Below are 18904 nucleotides of genomic sequence, written 5' to 3'. Positions count from 1 at the left end.
GGAGTGACCCGCTTCCCCCGCACTTCATGGAGGTCATTGCAATGGGTTTCATCAACCAGCAGGCTTGGAAACCAGCCAGGGCTGCTAGAGCGTTCCTGCCACTCCGGACGGCTTTCACGGCAGCGGCGCTGCTGGCGGGGCAGGGCTGGGCAGTGGCGTGCAGGGACAGGGACTTGGCCACCGTGACATTGGCATCAGAGAGAAGGGCAGCTGACTGAGTGTGGACCCGCCCCCAAAGGGCTCTGGGAGACCCTGTGCCTGGCGGAAGCACAGAGAGCAGAGTTGGCTTAGGTTTGAACTTGGGGAAGCTGGGGGGGGTGGGGTGAGTGTCTGGGTCCAGCCCGGAGGGCAGCGTGCAGGGAGAACCCTGGCTTGGAAGCTTCTGCCGTGCGCCCACCCGCCGCCCCCTCACACTTCACCTGCTGTGTTTCCAGTCGAAGGTTGGGGGTTCCCATCCCATGCACACTCACCTGTGAGAATGTTCTGAAGCTCTGAAGCGTGGGGTACTGCATGCACCCCAGGAAGACCCTGTCATGGGATTTCTGGATGTGATTGGAGATGGGATCAGTCTTTGAAGGAGACGCCTGCAGGTACAGAGAATTGGGGCTGAAGGGGGTGGGGTGGGGGTTCCAACCTTCTTTGGGGTGAGGGTGAATGGCAGTGAAATATAGAGCGGGGCTAGGTCACCAGTCTAAGTCGAGTTGCCTGCGGGGATTCCTCGGTGAGTTCAGCTGGACGGTGTTGGCTGGGCGCTGACCTCACGGGAAGCAGAGGCCGGTCAGAGGGAGATGATCCTGGAGGAACTCTTGCTGTGTGGCCTGGATGAAATCGCTCAGCCTCTCTGAATCCCGCTGTATGTGTCTGCCTGAGGGAAGCCAATAGATGTCAGCCTTGAGGCTAGCCTAGCCTTAGACAGGAGGTGGCCAGAGACCCACGGGACGGTCTGGTCCTGAACCTGATCTTGTTGCTCTCATCAGGATCTTGCCCACAGTCTTTTGCTCCTCACTCAGGCTGTTCTACCTCAGTCGCCCCCTCAGAGAAGCCTTCCCTGACCACCTCCTCAGAGAAGCCTTCCCTGACCACCTCCTCAGAGAAGCCTCTGTTCTACCTCAGCCACCTCCTCAGAGAAGTCTTCCCTGACCACCCTCTGGGAGCAGGCTCACTCCTCCCACTGCTCTTGCTAGCTATGACCACCCTTCCGGTTTGTTTTCTTCCTTGCCTGGGTCTCCAGCTCTGATTTCCTTGTTCCTTTCTCGTTCCTTCTTCGGGAACCATCTCTAGTCTTGCACCACGGACCTGCCAGGCAGACACTGCTTCTCCGTGGTTTGGGACTGCAGCGCTTTCCCCAAAGCCTGGAGGAGTTTGACACAATCTCCCGGGGACGTGGGTGAGTTTCCGAGCCTGCTCAGTCCCTGATTTTTTTTTTCCCAAATCCAGGAGTCCAGCAGCCACTTTTCAGCTTGTGGTGTGGGAAAGATGAGCAGAGATTTCAGAGGATCCAGAGTTACAGGAAGTGAGTGACCTAGGTGGGCATTCACGCCCCCCAGCGCAACACCCCTTACAAGACAACATGTGAATAACCAGCATGCAAGCAGCAGACCCTTCTTTTTCTCTGGCCCGTGTGTGCTTTGTGTACAGAAACAAGGTACACAGACAGCAAAGCAGGAGGTGCACCTTGCTTATACGTGTACCTGATCAGTATAACCTTAAAGAATGAGAAAAGGGGGCCAGGGAGCAAGCGCAGTGGTTAGGGGCAAGGCATGCACGAGGCCCTGAGTTTGGTCCCAGCACCCTCGGGGCACCCAAGCACTGCTGAATATAATCCTGCTGTTGCCTGAGCATGACCCAAGAGCGTCTTTGAACTTGCTGCTTTGGTTCCATCAGAAAGAACCAAACCCTTTGTAAGGTCGGATAAGAACATTGCTTCATAAAATAATCTTTAGAGTGGATGGTTCCTCATCAATAAAAATTATGGAACATTATGAATTTCTCTTTTAGCCTTGAGTGGCAGGGAGCACCTCAAATTATTATCAAATTACAACATTTAATAATATCAGCTCTCAGGTTGATACATCTACTGGTTTCTGTGTTTTGTAAAGGAACAGGGGTGGAACTGGAGCAATAGTGCAGTGGGTAGGTCACTTGCCTTGCACATGGCCGACCCTAGTTTGATCCCTGGCACCCCATATGGCTCCCTGAGTCCCACCAGAAGTGATTCCTGAGCACAGAGCCAGGAGTAAGCCCTGAGCACAGCCAGGTATAACCCCAAACCAAAAATAAATAAACAAAAAACTGGAGATTTAAGTAAACAAAAGCCTTTTTGAAAATGTGAATTACTTACTAAAATCCCATGATGACGTTTTCTAGGACAGATACACCACATCAACACTTCCTAATTCTTGCTATCACTGTGTCCCTGAGTTGATCTCTCTATTTTGGCTGGGATTAAATGCTCCTTTACTGCTTAAAAGAGTTTGGAAAGCTCCAGAAGGGTCTGGACACTTCACTACAAATGCTTCACTCAATGATCTAATAAGCGATACAGGGAATCCTCTCTTCTCATTCCATGGGCGTCTCTGTGTAGTTAAGAGGGGTTCTTTCCCAAGATTTTTTTTGGCTGCAGTAGTTTGTCTTTCATTGGAAATAAAACTGAAGGAGAATCCAAATATTCAAATCAGATCACAGCAAGGCAACTGCGATTGAAGTGAAAGGTGGGGATGACAGGGGAGAATCCCGAGCCCCTCTGGCCCTCTCTACCCCTCCCACTCCCCAAGTCCCCCACCCCCTATGCCCTCCTCTCCCGATCCACTTGAAGTATCCCTGGAGTTCCACGGAGCCCATCGGTGGAAACCCCAGAATTGTAGGATTGCATCAGCAAATCAAAATGAAATTTCAGTTTCTGAAATTCACCTGCCCAGAACCAAGACCAGATTTTAGACTTCTCCGGGGCCAGTGGAACGTGGGTCCTGTTGAGGACATGAGTGTGTGTCGGATAAATGGGGGTGAAGCGTTTTGTTTCCCCGGGGGTGACCTGTTCTCCTGTTTGGGGACGTGACTTCTCGAGTGCCTGCTCCTGTCGTCCTCCCTTCGCTTTTCAGGCAGGTGACACTGTCAACTCCCAGCCTTCGGGGCCTGTGCGTGTCTTGTCTTTGAATCACAGTGACAGGGGACTTCCTGGGTGCAAGTGCTGGTCAAATAATAACGTTTCAAAATTTTGCAACCGCAAGTTCAATTTCTTTTGAACATTTGGGGATTTTACACAGTAGCGTAAGCATTAATTTTTCACTTCATGGGATTTGGAGCAGAGCAACTGAGAGGGGGCGGAAGTGTGATCAGGAGAGGCAACTTTCCCCAAGCGGGACTGTATGAAAGACGGCTGGAAAATGTTGTTGCATTTTTGCTAGGAAAACTGGGTTCATTTCCCTTCCATTGAAATATTTCTTTAAAGCACTGGCAGGCTTACAGCAGTGAAATGAAAAACAAATCCCACAAAAATCCCAAAGTACCATAAAAATAATGAATAAAGTAGTGCAAAATGCTTTGATTTCAGTAATATTTTTTAATAAAGTCGGTGCATTCCAAACAGATTGTATTTATCTCAAAAGATACTTTTTCGAACAGTGACTTAAGACCATAACAACTCTTTGGTGGTCTGGCTTGTGATAGGATAGTAAAAAAGGACCCGTGCAATGGAAAGGACCTGAGCTTTGAAAGTAGGCTGCCATGGATTCGAATCCCTCCTCCTTCTGTTACTGCCCTCTTTTAGTAACCCTCCTGTCCAAGCTGAGTGTCCTGCTTGTGCAGGCTGCCAGGGGTCGCCCAAGAGGATGGAAGCTCTTAGTTCCCAGGTGAAGAAGATATGTAGACTGTGGGATTGATTTCATTTTGATCTGTATTTGTATTTAAGACACTGCAAGACTCCACATTCGAACAACACAGTTCAAACAGACAGTTTTATAGCAAACATCCTAATAGCTAAGTTTATGTCATATCCATGATAGTCTTTAAATTAAATTTCTAAAAGTGGAATTTTTGACAGACTACATCCACCATTTTACATTTTGCTATCTTGTCCTCCAGCAAAACTTTACCAATTTGTAGTTCTCCAAGTAGTTCATCATAATATCTGCTTCCTGGTATCCTTATTATTGTAATATTGGCATATCATCAAAAGAGGAAAATGTTGCTAATTTGACATAGTATTATACTTTATGGTAGTTTACCTTTATCATTATGTGTTTCTTCCTTCTAGTTTAATTTATCTGCCATATCTTGTACGTGGTTTTAAATTTTTTTTTGTGCTGGATTATTGTAGTTGAGCAAACAGAGAGAAAATAAAATTAATTAAGAGCACAGTTCAGTTAGTTTGACATTTGTACACAACTGTGTAAACACACACACAGAGAAATAAAACACTTAACAGTGCTTCCAAAATGGAATGGAATCTTCATCAATCTCTGTGTCTATCCTTGTGGTAATGCTGCCTTCCAAAACCATTATCAGCTGAGAAGTGAATTGAATTCAAGGTGTGTAAGACATCTGCTCTGGGAAACAATCTCATCATAGGCATTAAAGAAAACTTAGTTAATAGAAGATTTGCCATACTGTGTTCATGGATTGGAAGACTATATTGTAAAGATGCCAATTCTTAAAAACCTCATCTCTAAAATGCCACCACAAATAAACTCCATCAAACTATTTTCTCTGTAAGTTTAACAAGCTGACTTTAAAATTAATTTGGAAATTCAAAGGTCAAGAAAAGTGAAGACACATTTTTAAAAAGTGAAGACAATCTTGCTGAAGAAATTCTAAAAAGTAGAAGCTCTAAACTACCAGATATCAAGACATTACAAAACAAGAATAAGACAAAGGTGTATATGGGCAAAAGTCTTGAACTGGGTAAAAGAGACCTCAGAGGGAGGGTCCTCTGATATATATGTATATATATACATATATAGATGTATGTATGTATGTATGTTTTCATATGCCAATGAATTATAAAATGTTCCAAACTGCTTTGTTCTTCATGGGAACGCAAATTAAGACCATAGTGGGATCAGCTCCATACTATTTAGTGAGTAAAATTCAAGATGGATATAGCAAGTTCTGGAAGAAAGTGCAGTCAATGGAGCCCTCACATACAGCTGATAGTAAAGTAGTCTATTGATACATCATTTTAGAATACTGGCTATATTTAGGAAACGTTCCTGACTTTTGTACTTGAAGTGTTGAATGTTTTTTTTATGGTTTTCAAGGAGGGAAGAAAATAATACCCAAATAGTGCTAGGATAATAGTGCAAAACCAACATGCCACCTCCTTCCTTTTATCTAGAACCCTGTCACATTGACAGATCTCCCGCCAGCATCATACATTTTGCTGCAAGTGTGCTGACTCCTCCTCCAAGGATTCTATTTGTGGGAGGTGATGCCAGTGTGGGACTAACCTGCAAATGGCAGGTAAGTTCTGAAATGGGGCAAAGTCGAATAGCGATGCTGTATTAGGCGGTAAGTGGGATGTTGGGGGCTGGGCTGCAAGCCTCAAAACCACGGACGAGATCTCTCTTTTGGAAACGGGGTGATGGGGTCCACAAAGCTTGGGAGCTCCACCTATTTGCCATCTAATTCTTCTTATAAGGCAGAGACACTTTTTCCAGGCTGAAACTTGTTGATGAGAATTCTCAGCCAAAAAGAGCAGTCAGATGAGATGGTGGGTTTCCTAGGCCCTTTCAGGCTTGTGCCCTCTCAGCATATGAGTGGATCTTCTCCCTGATCATCTGCAGACCCAATAGGAAACTCAAAGTAGGGAATAAAAGCTCAAGTTCATTGTCATTCGCTGTTCAGAATGGGGCTAAGGGGCTTCATACTGAGAGCAAACTGTCCCCTATTTGTGCATCATCAAGTTTCCCAAGGCCCGAAGCCATACTGTCAAAGCAGAGATTGTTCTGAATGCTTCCAACATATGTGCCATGGAAATCAGAGGCCATGAGCCACACGTGGCCATTAAGCACTTGAAATGTGATCCAGGTGATAGAAAATGGCATTTTTAGTCTCTCCCCTTCCCCCTCCACCCTAGGTAATTTGGGCCACACTTGACTGGGCTCAAGGGCTTACTATTTGTTCTGGACTCAGGAATCACCCCTGGTGGTGCTCAGGGGGAATCTTATGAGGTGCACGGGATTGAGCCCCAGCTGGTAGCATGCAAAGCGAGCACTTTACCTGCTATATTCTCTCTCTCGCCTTGGCATTTTAAATATTTTTTTTTCAGTTAAACGAATTTAAGTGACTACAATAATGAGTGGTTATTGTATCGGAGAGTATTGCTGAATTTGGGAACACTCCAGAATCTGTTCCCATATTCAGGCAAATCCACACTTCGCTTTGAGTAGCATCATTAGAAAAAACACATTCAAGTAATTACCAAAGTTGAATAGGGATGGTGTTCTAATACCTCACACCTAGAACTTTCTATGAAGATTCATGGACGGAATTCTTTCTGGTTTTAGATGAGGAGTAACAGAGCTCTCTGGTTTTGTTTTTACTTCCTGAATGATGATTACTGTATGATCATAGTTCTTTCTGCATTCATTACCAGACAATCCCCATGCATGCCCGAGACCAGCTTTTGCAAGTGTGCAGGAGTGCACAGCATTCCTCTTTCTCTTTCCCAACTCAGTTTGACTTTCTCTCTTACAGAGTGACAAGTAGGATTGGCGAGAAATAACCCTGGGTGCTTATGTCAGCCTCCTGAGAGGGAGCTCCATGACATCAGAGACCCCTCCCCCTAAATCTCCACCTGACTAGAGCTGGTCTTCTAGTGGGAGAGGCTACAATCCCTTGAGCCCCCAGGATCTCCACACCTCGGAAACAGTTGACAACTGAAGTACACAGTTGACAACTCTGCTCAGTCCAATCTGGACACTGCTTGCATGGGAAGAAGCAGAGTGGCCACCCCCTTTCCTGGGACTTAAGGCTGCTGTGAGCTTCTGGCCTCCCCTGGGGACTCCGTGCTCCTCCGGATGGACAAATGAGCGGCGAGAACAGCAGATACCTCCTGGTGTGTGATTCCCTCTGCAGTCCCTGTCTTTATCCCACATGGCAAAAACCGTTGCTGTTTGCCTCGCTCCCTGCACTATTTCCCACCTCATTTTTGTACTTTATCAAATGATTTCATCTTGCTTGACTGCATCCGATTTTTCAAGCTGCATTAAACTCTTTAGGAAACAAGGAGATGAGAAACCATTTAAATTCATCAGAATCAGTCAAACATGGCAGTGTGGGTTTCCTTTCTCCCCACCCACCCTGCTTGGCTGGGAGGCGGGCTGGCTTTGTGTAAATCAGGAGAATCTTAAAGATAAGCTGTTCTACATTTCAGAGCTTAGGACTCCAAACAGAAGGAACCAGAAGTTCTAACCCTCAAAGGTCACGAAAACAATTGTTCTGGATGTAACATTTTAATAATCTTGAAGGTGGAACTTTCTGGGACTTCTTCATTTTCCTTCTTTTCTTTTCTTTTCTTTTCTTTTCTTTTCTTTTCTTTTCTTTTCTTTTCTTTTCTTTTCTTTTCTTTTCTTTTCCTTTTCTTTTCTTCTTTTTTCTTTTCTTTTCTTTTCTTTTCTCTTCCTTCCTTCCTTCCTTCCTTCCTTCCTTCCTTCCTTCCTTCCTTCCTTCCTTCCTTCCTTCCTTCCTTCCTTCCTTCCTTCCTTTCTTTCTTTCTTTCTTTCTTTCTTTCTTTCTTTCTTTCTTTCTTTCTTTCTTTCTTTCTTTCTTTCTTTCTTTCTTTCTTTCTTTCTTTCTTTCTTTCTTTCTTTCTTTCTTTCTTTCTTTCTTTCTTTCTTTCTTTCTTTCCTTTCTAAGGCTTCTAATACCTGAGGGATGGGCATGGGAGGAGAAGAGATGGAAAGAAGGCAGGAGAGGTGAAAATAAGAGGAAAGAGTGGTGAGGGGATGGGCAAAGAGTACAGAGGTTTCCCTGTTTCCATAGGTCAAGTGTCATCTTCAGAGCCAAACCCCAAATCCCTACCACCCAAAGCCCTCTGGATTGGTTGAATCTATAGTCAAGAACTAGTAGAATATTCTTCGAGATTCTGAGTTTGTTCTTGCTAGGCCATGGGGGGACTGTTTCATTTCTTCTGTTCAACCCCCTAACCAGCCCCATTTCCTCCTCTTCCCCCAATTAGAGGTCTGGGAATTAGGAAAGAGCCAATTGATCAGGGATCACAACGTTTGTCACTTTATTCCTTCTGGTATCTGTCAGTCTGTCTTTGGAGTCTGTCCAAAGGACCGTGGACCTTATCTCCCAGAATCCAGGATAGAGGTGCTCTCACAAGCATGTGTGAGAGCATGCTGGAACTCCCTCAAGTGAAAAAATTCCAGGCTTTCTTCTCTTCATCTCTAATAGTTCTGTCTTCTCCCTGCCAAAGGAGAACCTGTTTGGAAAAATCAGGCCACGATTACCCCAGAGAGAAATATGTTTGAGTCTAGTGAAGGTCTTTGCTGAGTGACATTAATTATACTTGTTTAGGTTTGACATTATTAATTAACCTTCTCCGCTGTTTATGTTATAGCCTCTTGTTAAAACAGAATGATTAAAACAAATAATTAAAGAATATTACTACCACCTTTCGTGCGTATGTCCTTTTGAGAGACTCATTTGATAAAACACATTGGGTCTGCAAAGAAAGGTTTCTTGGTCTTTTCCTATTTTTTAATTATGGTTAAGTAGGCATAGTCTAAATGGATCATTTTATCATTTTTAAGTGTACACTTCAGTGCACACTGCCACACTGTGTCATTGTCATCCCAATTCAGCTGTTGAAATTCTTCACCACCCCAAACAGAGACTGCGTCCATAGGGTACTCCCCATTCTCCCTCCCCCAAGATAGGGAAATGTTACTCTACCATCTATGAACGTGACCATTCTAGGTACCACACATGAAGGGAATTGGCAATATTTATTGTTTTGTGCCCAGCTTCTTTCATTCCACACATCTCTTCAAACTTTCTTCACATAACTCCATTGGGCGGAACTCGATTCACTTTTTAAGGCTGAATAATATTCCCTCCTATTATACATCATTTCATTTATCAATTCATTCATCAGTGGACATTGGAATTATTTTTGTTCTTAAAATATTTTAATTTTTTATTCAGCTATGACATATGAAATTCTATTCATGAAAGATGAATAGTGACATATGTTCCCGAGTGACTGCCATAATAAGTGAGTTCAAGCCATCACCCGACATAGTTACTGTTTCATTCTTGCGATGAGAGCTTTTAAGATCAGCTCTTGTAGCAGTCTTCATGTATACAACAAAGTATATTAACCATGGCCAGTCTTCTGTATATTACAGCGTCTATTTTGTAGCTGGGACTTTGCATCTCCGCCCCCCCCCCCCCGCCCACTTACATTGATCATTAGTTGATTAGTTGACAATAATCTAGCATTTCGGGATTCTGATATCACATTCTATTTATGGGTTGGTGGAATTTATTGCACCCACCAGCAAAGTTTCAGTGTTACCCCACCACCAAGAGACCCTTGCACCTCTCTGACCAGCTTCTCCACCCCCACCCCTTACCCCCACCTTTCATCAACCACCATAGGTTTCACAGAGTCTAAGGGTTTTGTCTTAGTTTGCCGACGTGTTTGTCTAAGTTCTTTGTGGTTCACCGATGAGGGAAAACATTTCTCCGTTGTCTTTCACTTTCCGACTGCTTTCACTTAGCACCAGTATCTCAAGTTCCTCCTTCCTGCCTGTGCTGTGGCTAGAACAGCTCTGAACACAGCCAAGCCTTGCTGGCAGCGGGGTTAAGGAGCCACGTGTCCACAGGGAGGCAGAGCTTGGGTTCTCACACTGAACGCAAGATGGAACAGCCCTGGGAGTTCAGACAGAACAAGACCAACACCCAAGCCATTAGCACATTGGGTTTTCCGGAAGGGTGGTCTGAACAGGGTGCTGTACAGATGTCCCCCTCAATAGACCCCACTTCTCCACCTAGGTGCTTCTTTGAAGCAGCCAGAAACTGGGGCCCCTGAGCTCACAAGGGAGGGACAGAACTCTTACACTGCTCCTCACATGGGCCGCCTTTCTGAGGGGGCCTGTTTCTCTCTTCAAACTGCCCATCACAACCAGTGAATCAAAATGCATCCCCTTGATATCACTTAAGCCCACAATTTGGAGCAGGAAAAAATTTAAACAGATTTTTAAATTCGTGCTTGAAAAAAAAAAAGCACGCTCTCAATGAAGTCAACTGCTGGTTTGTTGGCTAAATATATGATCCATTTGTTTCTTGCATTTTAATCATCCCGTTTTAATAACACACCACAGTACAAACAATGGTGTGGGTTAATTCAGCTGTGTTTAAGAAGTCTTGTTCTGCGAGCCAACGCTTGTTGTTCTGTCTAGTTAAATGCTCATGCATTAAAATGCTAATAATTAAACTGTAACGATTGACTAATGAACTCTGCCAGCGATAAATGATGGTCTTGTTAAATTCACTGTGCGCCAAGCCTCCTTTTGTGCCGAGAAAGCAAAAGGTTAAAGCGCTCTCAAACCAGTGAGTGGATCTAGATGCAATTACAATTTTGCCTTGAAACGAATCTTTACTACAATATTGTTTCCATTCCAACCCAGGAGGGGTAAAGGGAGGTGGGGTGGGGAGGGAGATGACTCGGAGCTCTATTCGCGGACCAAGATGCGGAGCTTTCTTTAGCTCCCAAGGCAGATGGCCTGGGGATTCAGACTAAAGCCTTCTGAGTTGCACACATCCTTCTGGAAGCCTCGTCTTCCAAGAATGTGGACAAAGATGGTGATTTTCCAGGACATAGCAGCGGGTAGTCCTGCATGCTAGGGACTATTTAGAGCATGTAAGCTCGTCAGAGAGGGAAAGTTCTCACCCAATCTCTGATTTTGTGTGTGGGGAGGAGACGTTGCTTAATCTTTCACAATTTCTATTTATTTTCACTTTTAAGAGCAGAATAACAACAATGGGTCTCTTTAGAGAACATTCACTTTGTCCTGTTGAGCTGCCAATTTCCATAATGCCATTAATAGGCCCCCAGTTTCCCGGACTTCTTCTATCGCCTCCTAACTCAGGAGCTCTCGTGGGAGCCAAGTCCAGGGCCAACCTCCATGTGGGCATGTGACCAGTCCTGACCAATCAGAAAAGCACACCCTCAATGGGAACCAATAAGAAACAATCCTAGGTCTCCTGCCCTAACCTCTGCCCGTCCCCTCCAACACACACACACACACACACACACACACACACACACACACACACACACACACACACACACACACACACACACACACACTGACTCTCTCTCACACACACATACACACACACACACACTGACTCTCTCTCTCTCACACACACACACAGACTCTCTCTCTCTCACACACACACATACACACACACACACACACACACACTAACCTGGTTCTCTCAATGACATGAGTCAAAACTTCCTTTTTAGTCCTTCCTTCAATCAGTGGGATCATGGCTGAGGGACCCTGCACTCTGCTGGTGGGCATGGTGTAAGCAGCCCTACGTACAGAACAGTAGCGATCATAAATAACAGTACGATCATAAATAACAACACATTAATTTAAGTAAGTAAAATAACACAAAGCACACCCTACCATCACCTCCTTCACTTGGCTTTGTTCACATTTATGTACTTGGGTCAAGACGCCGTGGGCACTGAGATGGAGCCCACTCTTAGCTGTTGTGAATGATGTTTCCCCAAACACAGGGTGTGGATTTGCATTGTCTCTCCTTCAGGTAGGAGTGGCCTAAGAGTGGGATTGCTGGGTCAAAAGGAATTTCCATTTTTATGGGACTTTCCATATTGTTTTCCGCAGTGGCTGGGGTTTGTATTATCACCGAAAATATGCCAGGTCCCTTTTTCTACATCCTGTTAACGCTTGCTCTTTCTGATCTTTTTGACATGCGTCATTCTCACCTATATGATAGAGGTCATAAAGATGAGAGGTCATCTCTCTTTTTTTGTTTGTGCTTTGGGTCACACCTGACAGTGCTCAGGGTTTAATCCTGGCTCTGTGCTCTCACTGCTGGTGGGCTCAGGGGATCATATGGGGGTGGCAGGGAATAGAACCCAAGTCAGCCATATGCAAGGTAACCACTGTCCTATCGCTCCAGCCTAGAAGAGGTGATAGCTCATTGGGGTTTTGAACTGCAATTATCTAATAATAGGTGCGGTGTCTGTGGGTCAGCTAGAAGTCTCATTTGGATAAGTGTCTGGTCACTTCTACTCATTTAAAAATTTGGTTGCTTGTTGTTTTGTTATTGTGAGTACTTTATATATTTTGGAAGTCAATCCCTATCAAATGTATGGTGTGCAAAAGTCTTCTCCCAACTGCTAAGTTTTTGTATTGTTTTTATAGTCATTTCTTTTGCCATATAATCTTTTTTTAATTGAATGTAGTCTGTTAATTTTTTGCTTTATTTCTCTCCCCATCAAAACATTTTAATGTAACAAAATCATGATTTTATAGAAGGGCTAAAGAAAGAAAATGGCAGATATTAAATCCGAAATCACAATACTAAGAATAATAATCTAAAACTTTTAATTATGTAATCATTATATATTCTTAACCAATATATATAGATGTTCTCCTAAATTTTAAAAAGAAATGCCTATCTTTTTAGCATTTATTCACAACTTGTGTTTAAGAATAAAAAGGGAATCATTCTAACCATCACAGTATATTACTTGCAACTTACCATGGCACATACATTTTTTTTCATGTACACAATAAATTTTTCATGACTTTTTAGTTGCTTTGGGCCCACATCGGCAGTGCTTAGGGCTTACTACTGGACTTCAATCAGGATTCACTCTTCCTGGTGCTTGGGGCGCCATATGAGATGTCAGGGATTAAACCCAGGTTGGCTGTGTGCAAGGCAAATGCTCTACCCACTGTACTCTCCCTCTGGCCCCTCATGTCATTATTGTTACTATTGTTGTCATTATTAATCTCATTTAAAACACATGCCTAGCCTGAAGTTTCCTTAAAAGAAGGAAAGAAAAATAATTCCATACACTTGTAGGAATTTACCCAAAGAATACAAAGACACAGATTTTAAGAGATATATGCAACCCCATGTTTATTGCAGATAAATATACATATATATATACATATATACACATATATGTATGTATATATAATTCAAGAGCTTAAATTAAGTGACATTGACAGATAATTGGACAAAAATTAGGTGGCATATAACCAGTGGAACATTATCACTGTCACTGTCATTCTGTTGCTCATCGATTTGTTAAAGCGGGCACCAGTAATGTCTCCATTGTGAGACTTGTTATTACTGTTTTTGGCATATCAAATACACCACAGGTAGCTTGCCAGATTCTGCCGAGTGAGCGAGATACTCTCGATAGCTTGCCGGGCTCTCTGAGAAGGGCCGAGGAATCGAACCTGGGTCAGCCAAGTACAAGGCAAATGCCCTGCCACTGTGCTATTGCTCCAGCCCAATGGAACATTACACAGCTTTTTTTTAGAAGGATGAAATGCAGCCTTTTGTTATCATACAGTCGGGCATAGAGAGGATTATGCTCAATGAAATAAGTCAGATGGAGAAAGACAAACATTATATGATATCTCTTGTCTGTGATACCTAAAGAAAGAAAACAAACAAGTGAGCTAAATAAAAGTAAACTTTTAGACTGGGCTGAAATTGGTAGTTATAAAGGGGAAAAATAGAAGAGCAAATTGAATCAAAGCAGTCAATTGTACCACAAAGGATAAACTTTTACTTGTAGGGAATAGAGTGGTAGTACAGTGGGTAAGCTCTTTCCTTGCATGTAGCCAACCCTGGTTTGATTCCCAGAACATATGGTCCCCTGAACCCTGCTAGGAGTTATCCCTGAGCACCACCTCCAGTCAGTCTACCTCCAAAAAAGCTAAACAAAACAGCCAACAAAAATAATTGTGCCTTTAGTGGGGAACTCGTTGTCGTTTATACAGTTCCTGATCCCTAATGAAGTCAGTCCAATACCTAGATAACATGACCATGCAATGCTACTTCAATAAGCAACAGCAAAACACTTACTAGTTCTTGTTGCTTCAAAGGTGGTGAACTCGGAACCCTTAAGACGGCCTGCATTTCCCGCCATAAGAAATAATGCTGCATGGCACATTCTGGTGGCTTCTCGCGAACACCTTTCACTCATGTCTCACAAAGGATGGATAGACCGATAGGAACAGATGGCCCATGGGTGTAGAGCTGGTTCTAATGTGTTTGTCTAGTGTGTCTTTGGGGGAGATTAAGTCCAAAGGCACTCAGGGTTGTGTGGAAGGGACTGTCCCCAATGTACCGACTGAATGGAGCACAGGTGGCTTGGGTGACTGATGAATGAGATGCATCTAACCTTACCTACCTCCAGTCACTGCGTCTGGCGAGGGGAAGGGGTGTGGGAGGGGTCCAAGTTGGCTTCCAGCACCCAGAGTCTATGAAGACTTTCAGAGATGTGTGTGGAGGAGGGAGCACTGGTGTGTGCGGGGTGGGGGGGAGGGGGGAGGGCTGGTGTACTGTCAGGAAATGGGGAGAATGTTCTGTGATAACAATCACTGTTCTTTCCCTGAGGAAAGAATGCAGGGTTCTACTTGGTTGGCTCCTGGAATGCCCCCTCATTGCCCTCCTCCTGAGGAGAAGGGGAGAATGAAATTGGCAATCGCTGCTTCCACTGCTTGGAGACAACTGAGAAAATGTGGGGAGCGTGTCAGCGTTCCTTCAGGAGGAAGACACATGGGCTGAGGGGATGGCAGCCCTGAACTCAGACCCCTCGCAGTTCCATCTCGAATGCGGTGGGAGTGATCAAGAAGGGGCTGCCCGGCACCCATTCCTTTCTCAGAGGGAGCACCGAGACCGGAGGCCATGCTCTGGAAGAGAGAGACACTCAAGGTGGGAGCCATCTGCAGCCCCCCAGCAGGACCATCCTGCCCGACCAGCTTCCCCTTCGACAGGCTCGATGAGGTAACGTCTCCAAATGTCTTCGGTCAACTGTAAAATGTTCGATGTCGACGCGAGAGTTCCCTCTGACTTATAAAGTGAAGTTACAGCAGTGTTAAATGAAAAGCTCAGATGTTCAAATTCCTTTTCCTCCCCGGATAATAAACGTGGTGAAGAATGGATTGGACTTCGCTCTGCTGTCTCATGATTTCTACCGCGTGAACTCATTTCGTCCTCACAAAATCGAGGGGCCCGGGGTAGGTGTGCGTATGGTGCTGTGGTGCAGAGATGGCACGGGGGTTCACAGAGCATCAAGCCGTTGGGACAGACTCCCCCTCTCCACCTGTAGCTTGCCGGGGCCGCGACGCAGCAGGGACTCACAGGAAAACTGCTCTGCCCGGAAGAAGGGACTTGGGTGGGGTCTGTCCTCGGATCCACCAGGATGTCCCAGCAGACCAGCACTGACCACCCTCCTAACTCGGGGGAGGCCTGCAGTACCCCTTCTGGGGTTTCTTCCAGAACTCAGGGCCTTAGGCTGAGCCGGACCCAGGGGACCGTGGGCTGTGTCCATTCCGTGCCACACAGGCAGCTGTGCCCCGCAGACGTGCCCCTCTGCTCGGGGGAGAGCCTGCGTAGGGGTGAGCCCCCGCGGGATTCCCAGGGTTCAGCAGGGTGCTCCCCACGGCCCCTCCAATGCGGTCACCCGGGAAGGTTTCATTGCTTGCACCTGCTAAAACATTCGCGGCATCCGAGAGGCAGTGAAACACATTTGCTTTTCATTTTATCTGACTTTGGAAACCTTTGAAGTGTTTAATAGGAGAGCCCCGGACAGAACCCCACCTCTTAATCATTTACTCATCGGGAACATTCTCCCTGGTAGCCTGTCAAGCAGAAAGTGACCCGAACCCCATTTTATTAAGTGTCACATGCCCAGTCACTGTTCATTAAAGGTGTGTTAAGGTTCGCATTATATAATTTATGAGAAAGAGAAATAAAAAAATTCCATTGTTTTATTAATAGGCAGCTCTGGGCTCTGGGCTCCTAAGCCTCTTGACGGAGAGCCGGGAACAAGGCCAGGGGGCAGAGGGTGAAGGCGGCCTCTGTTACCTGCCTGTGCCCACCTGCGTCCCTAGGCCTGCGGGCTCCAGGAGTGCCAATAGAGCACTGTCAGGAGAGTCGCCTCTACCTGGCCTCCCATGAGACAAAGCAGCTCCCGTCTTCCTGTCTGTCCAGCTCTTCCGCCTCCTTTTCATAAAGTTTCCAGACAAACAAACCGCAATGGAAAGGACTGCGGAGAGACCCCAGGGTCTGTGTGAGAACAGTGGCTGGGGGTTGAGGGTGGCTGCTCCACCCTGTGCCAGCCTTGGGGGTGCCCATGAGGTCAGTGCTCTCTGGCTGCTCCCCTCTCTGAAAGGAGACTATCCCCATGTCTCAGAAGACCAGAGGCCCCCAGGGTTGGGCTCACGTCGCCCTGGTCCTTTCCTCGTGCCGAGGGGCCTACTAGGCTCAGGCTGTAGGGGATGCCAGGCGCCTGGCAGCCGAGCTGGGCAGCTCCACACGGCAGCCCTGTAGGCCTGCCCACCGGACAGTGCCCTCTCAAGGACGATCCATGGGTTTGCCAGGTATTTTTGAGCTCAAGCCCATCAGGACATCCTTCGAGGGTTGACCCCGGCTGACTCTTCCTCCTCTGGCATAGTGGGACCCCCACTCTCCTCTCCGAGCCCCCCCCCATGCTTCTCCGCAGGTGCCAGGGAAGGTTGGGGAGCCCGACCAGCCCCGAGCATGGCTTTGAAGTGTCTCTGCTGGGTTGCGGAGGAAGGCTGAAAGGGCAGGGGTGCAGGCGCTGTGTGCAGAGCCCGGGGGACTGGCCCTGAGCCCACGTGGTCCCACTGCACACCTCTGGGGGTGGCCCTGGTCCCCTGCTGGGCGCAGGCAGCACCGCACTGCTGGATCACATCTCAGAGCCGCCAGGCCTGCACAGCCAGGCTGTGTCACCAGGAGTGGCCCCTGATGCCCTGATCACTGCTAGGCATCCACTGTCCCCAATCGTCCACAAAATGTCCCAGCTGAGAAACCCCACTGTCCCTTCCAGGGATCCCCCTCGTCCTCTTCTCCCCCCCAGGTAATAGCCACTTTACATATGACATACATGTACATAGTGCCGGATATTTCCAGAACATCTGGAGGTTGGTCCTGCTAAAATGTCGCCCACATGGGTCCCATGCTTCCTGCTATGACACGCCCGGAGAGCTGGTGACTTTTGGATTTTCAGCATCGTCTTCATCCAGGGACTCATTAGGTGCAGCCTTACTTGTCCCCCTTCAGCTCAAATTTGTGAGTTTCTCCAGCTGGAAGAGGGGGGATCTCCGGTGCAAACTCTCTTCTGAGACATGTTACAGGTGAGTCAGAGTTCTGAGGCCGGGGCCCTTTAAAGTCGGGGTGCAGAGGGCGGGCCTGGTGGGAGGTACAGGACTGTTCATGCTTCCAGCTGACCCAAACAGGAAAGATGAGCCCAGAGGTGGATCAGGCTTCACTCATCAATGGCAATTATTAAGCTGTTGCACTTGGAACGGCCGGTTCATCTGACAGATGGACAGTGCTGACCAGCTGGGCTTCAGCATCCGCCCGTCCAGTTTACACCTAGAGCAAAGCTGCAGCCCCCCTGAAGGGGACCAGGCTAGAGTCCTGGGCTGCCGGTCCCACAGCCAAGAGAACTCGGAGCCCTGTAATCAGCAACCACCCCGCAGCCCGGTGAATCGGGTCCCCCATTCTGCACAGTTTTCTGCTGCATGGGGGGAAGAGCTGAGTAAGCTCATTTGGCCAGTCTGAGGGTAAACCAGTAACTTCAGCATGAAAGACTGGGATTGGGTATGGGTGATCAAGCTGTGGGTAACTCTCTGGGGTAGCGTCAACGAAGACTTCCGGGAGGAGGTGACGGCTAAGCAAGACCTAAAACTGGGTAATGGGCAGGAATGCAAAAGCAAGCTCAGAGGGAACTTCTACCCTGTGGCAAGGAGTTGGGACTTCCACTGAGGGCACTGGAAGCTGCCTTGAGTTTTTATTGTGTGTGGCAGGGTAGTCACAAGAGAAATTTTGTTCATGAGGTCAAGTTGCCAGGACAGATGTGGGGGTGAGACAGGAGTATGATCTCTCCAGGGGGACGATGTCAACATGGGGAGACTGTGCCCAGGAACCCCACAACCTCCACAGGACCACCTAAAGGCAGGTGAGAACTGGCCCAGGGTGGCCGGGAAGGGGGTGCAGTCCTGCCCATGACACCAGGTGGCATGGGACTGTGCCAAGTACTGAGGGAAGATGCAATGCTTCCTCTTAAAGGCCTCGGCTGTGAGTCCCCTAGTAACGCTTCCTGATGAACTGAGCCTGCGCTCTGGCACCCGCCTGCACAGAGCAGCTCACTGCATCCTGTCCCGGAAAAGAGGCACCTGGTCCCGATTCATAGACGGGGAAGTGGAGGGGTGGAGCCCCACAGCTGCTGCTGGAAGGGTTGGGAGTTGGGTGCGATTGACACCCCTTGGCTGGGACACCCCTGGAGGGAGTGCTGGGGGCAAAGGCATGTGGGCTGGAGAAAGGTGTGACTCCCAGGGTCCTGCTGCAGGTCTCTGGGAGCTGGGCTCTGTCTGCAGCCACCTGCTTGCTCGTCAACCTGGTCTTTCTGTCACAGACTGTCCAACGTGAAGGCGCCATCCCCCTGCCGGTGGGCAGGGCATGGGGGTAGGGCGTTTGCATTTCTGAGTTCTACTCTTCTCGTGTTTGGACTCACCCAGCTGGGTCCGCGTACTGGCCATCTCAAGGTGCTGGATGTTGTGCTGCCTGTGACAAGCTGGGAGGGGAGAGGAGGGGGAGGGGAGGAGAAGGGTGGGGAAGCAAGAGGGGAGGGGCGGGGTGG

At 47.1% G+C, this 18904-nt stretch overlaps 1 long non-coding RNA gene across 1 annotated transcript; it reads left to right on the top strand.

Moving 5' to 3' along the window:
• The first annotated feature begins 458 nt into the window (after positions 1 to 458).
• On the top strand, positions 459 to 15132 carry LOC129399428 (uncharacterized). The gene is made up of 3 exons (XR_008627073.1): positions 459 to 590; positions 5333 to 5457; positions 14637 to 15132. It is a non-coding gene; the product is annotated as an uncharacterized LOC129399428 (long non-coding RNA).
• Positions 15133 to 18904: the final 3772 nt, after the last annotated feature.

The sequence above is a fragment of the Sorex araneus genome, chromosome 11 (genome assembly GCF_027595985.1).
Source record: "Sorex araneus isolate mSorAra2 chromosome 11, mSorAra2.pri, whole genome shotgun sequence".
Taxonomy (NCBI): Eukaryota; Metazoa; Chordata; class Mammalia; order Eulipotyphla; family Soricidae; genus Sorex; species Sorex araneus.
This window is presented reverse-complemented; position numbering and strand designations above follow the sequence as displayed.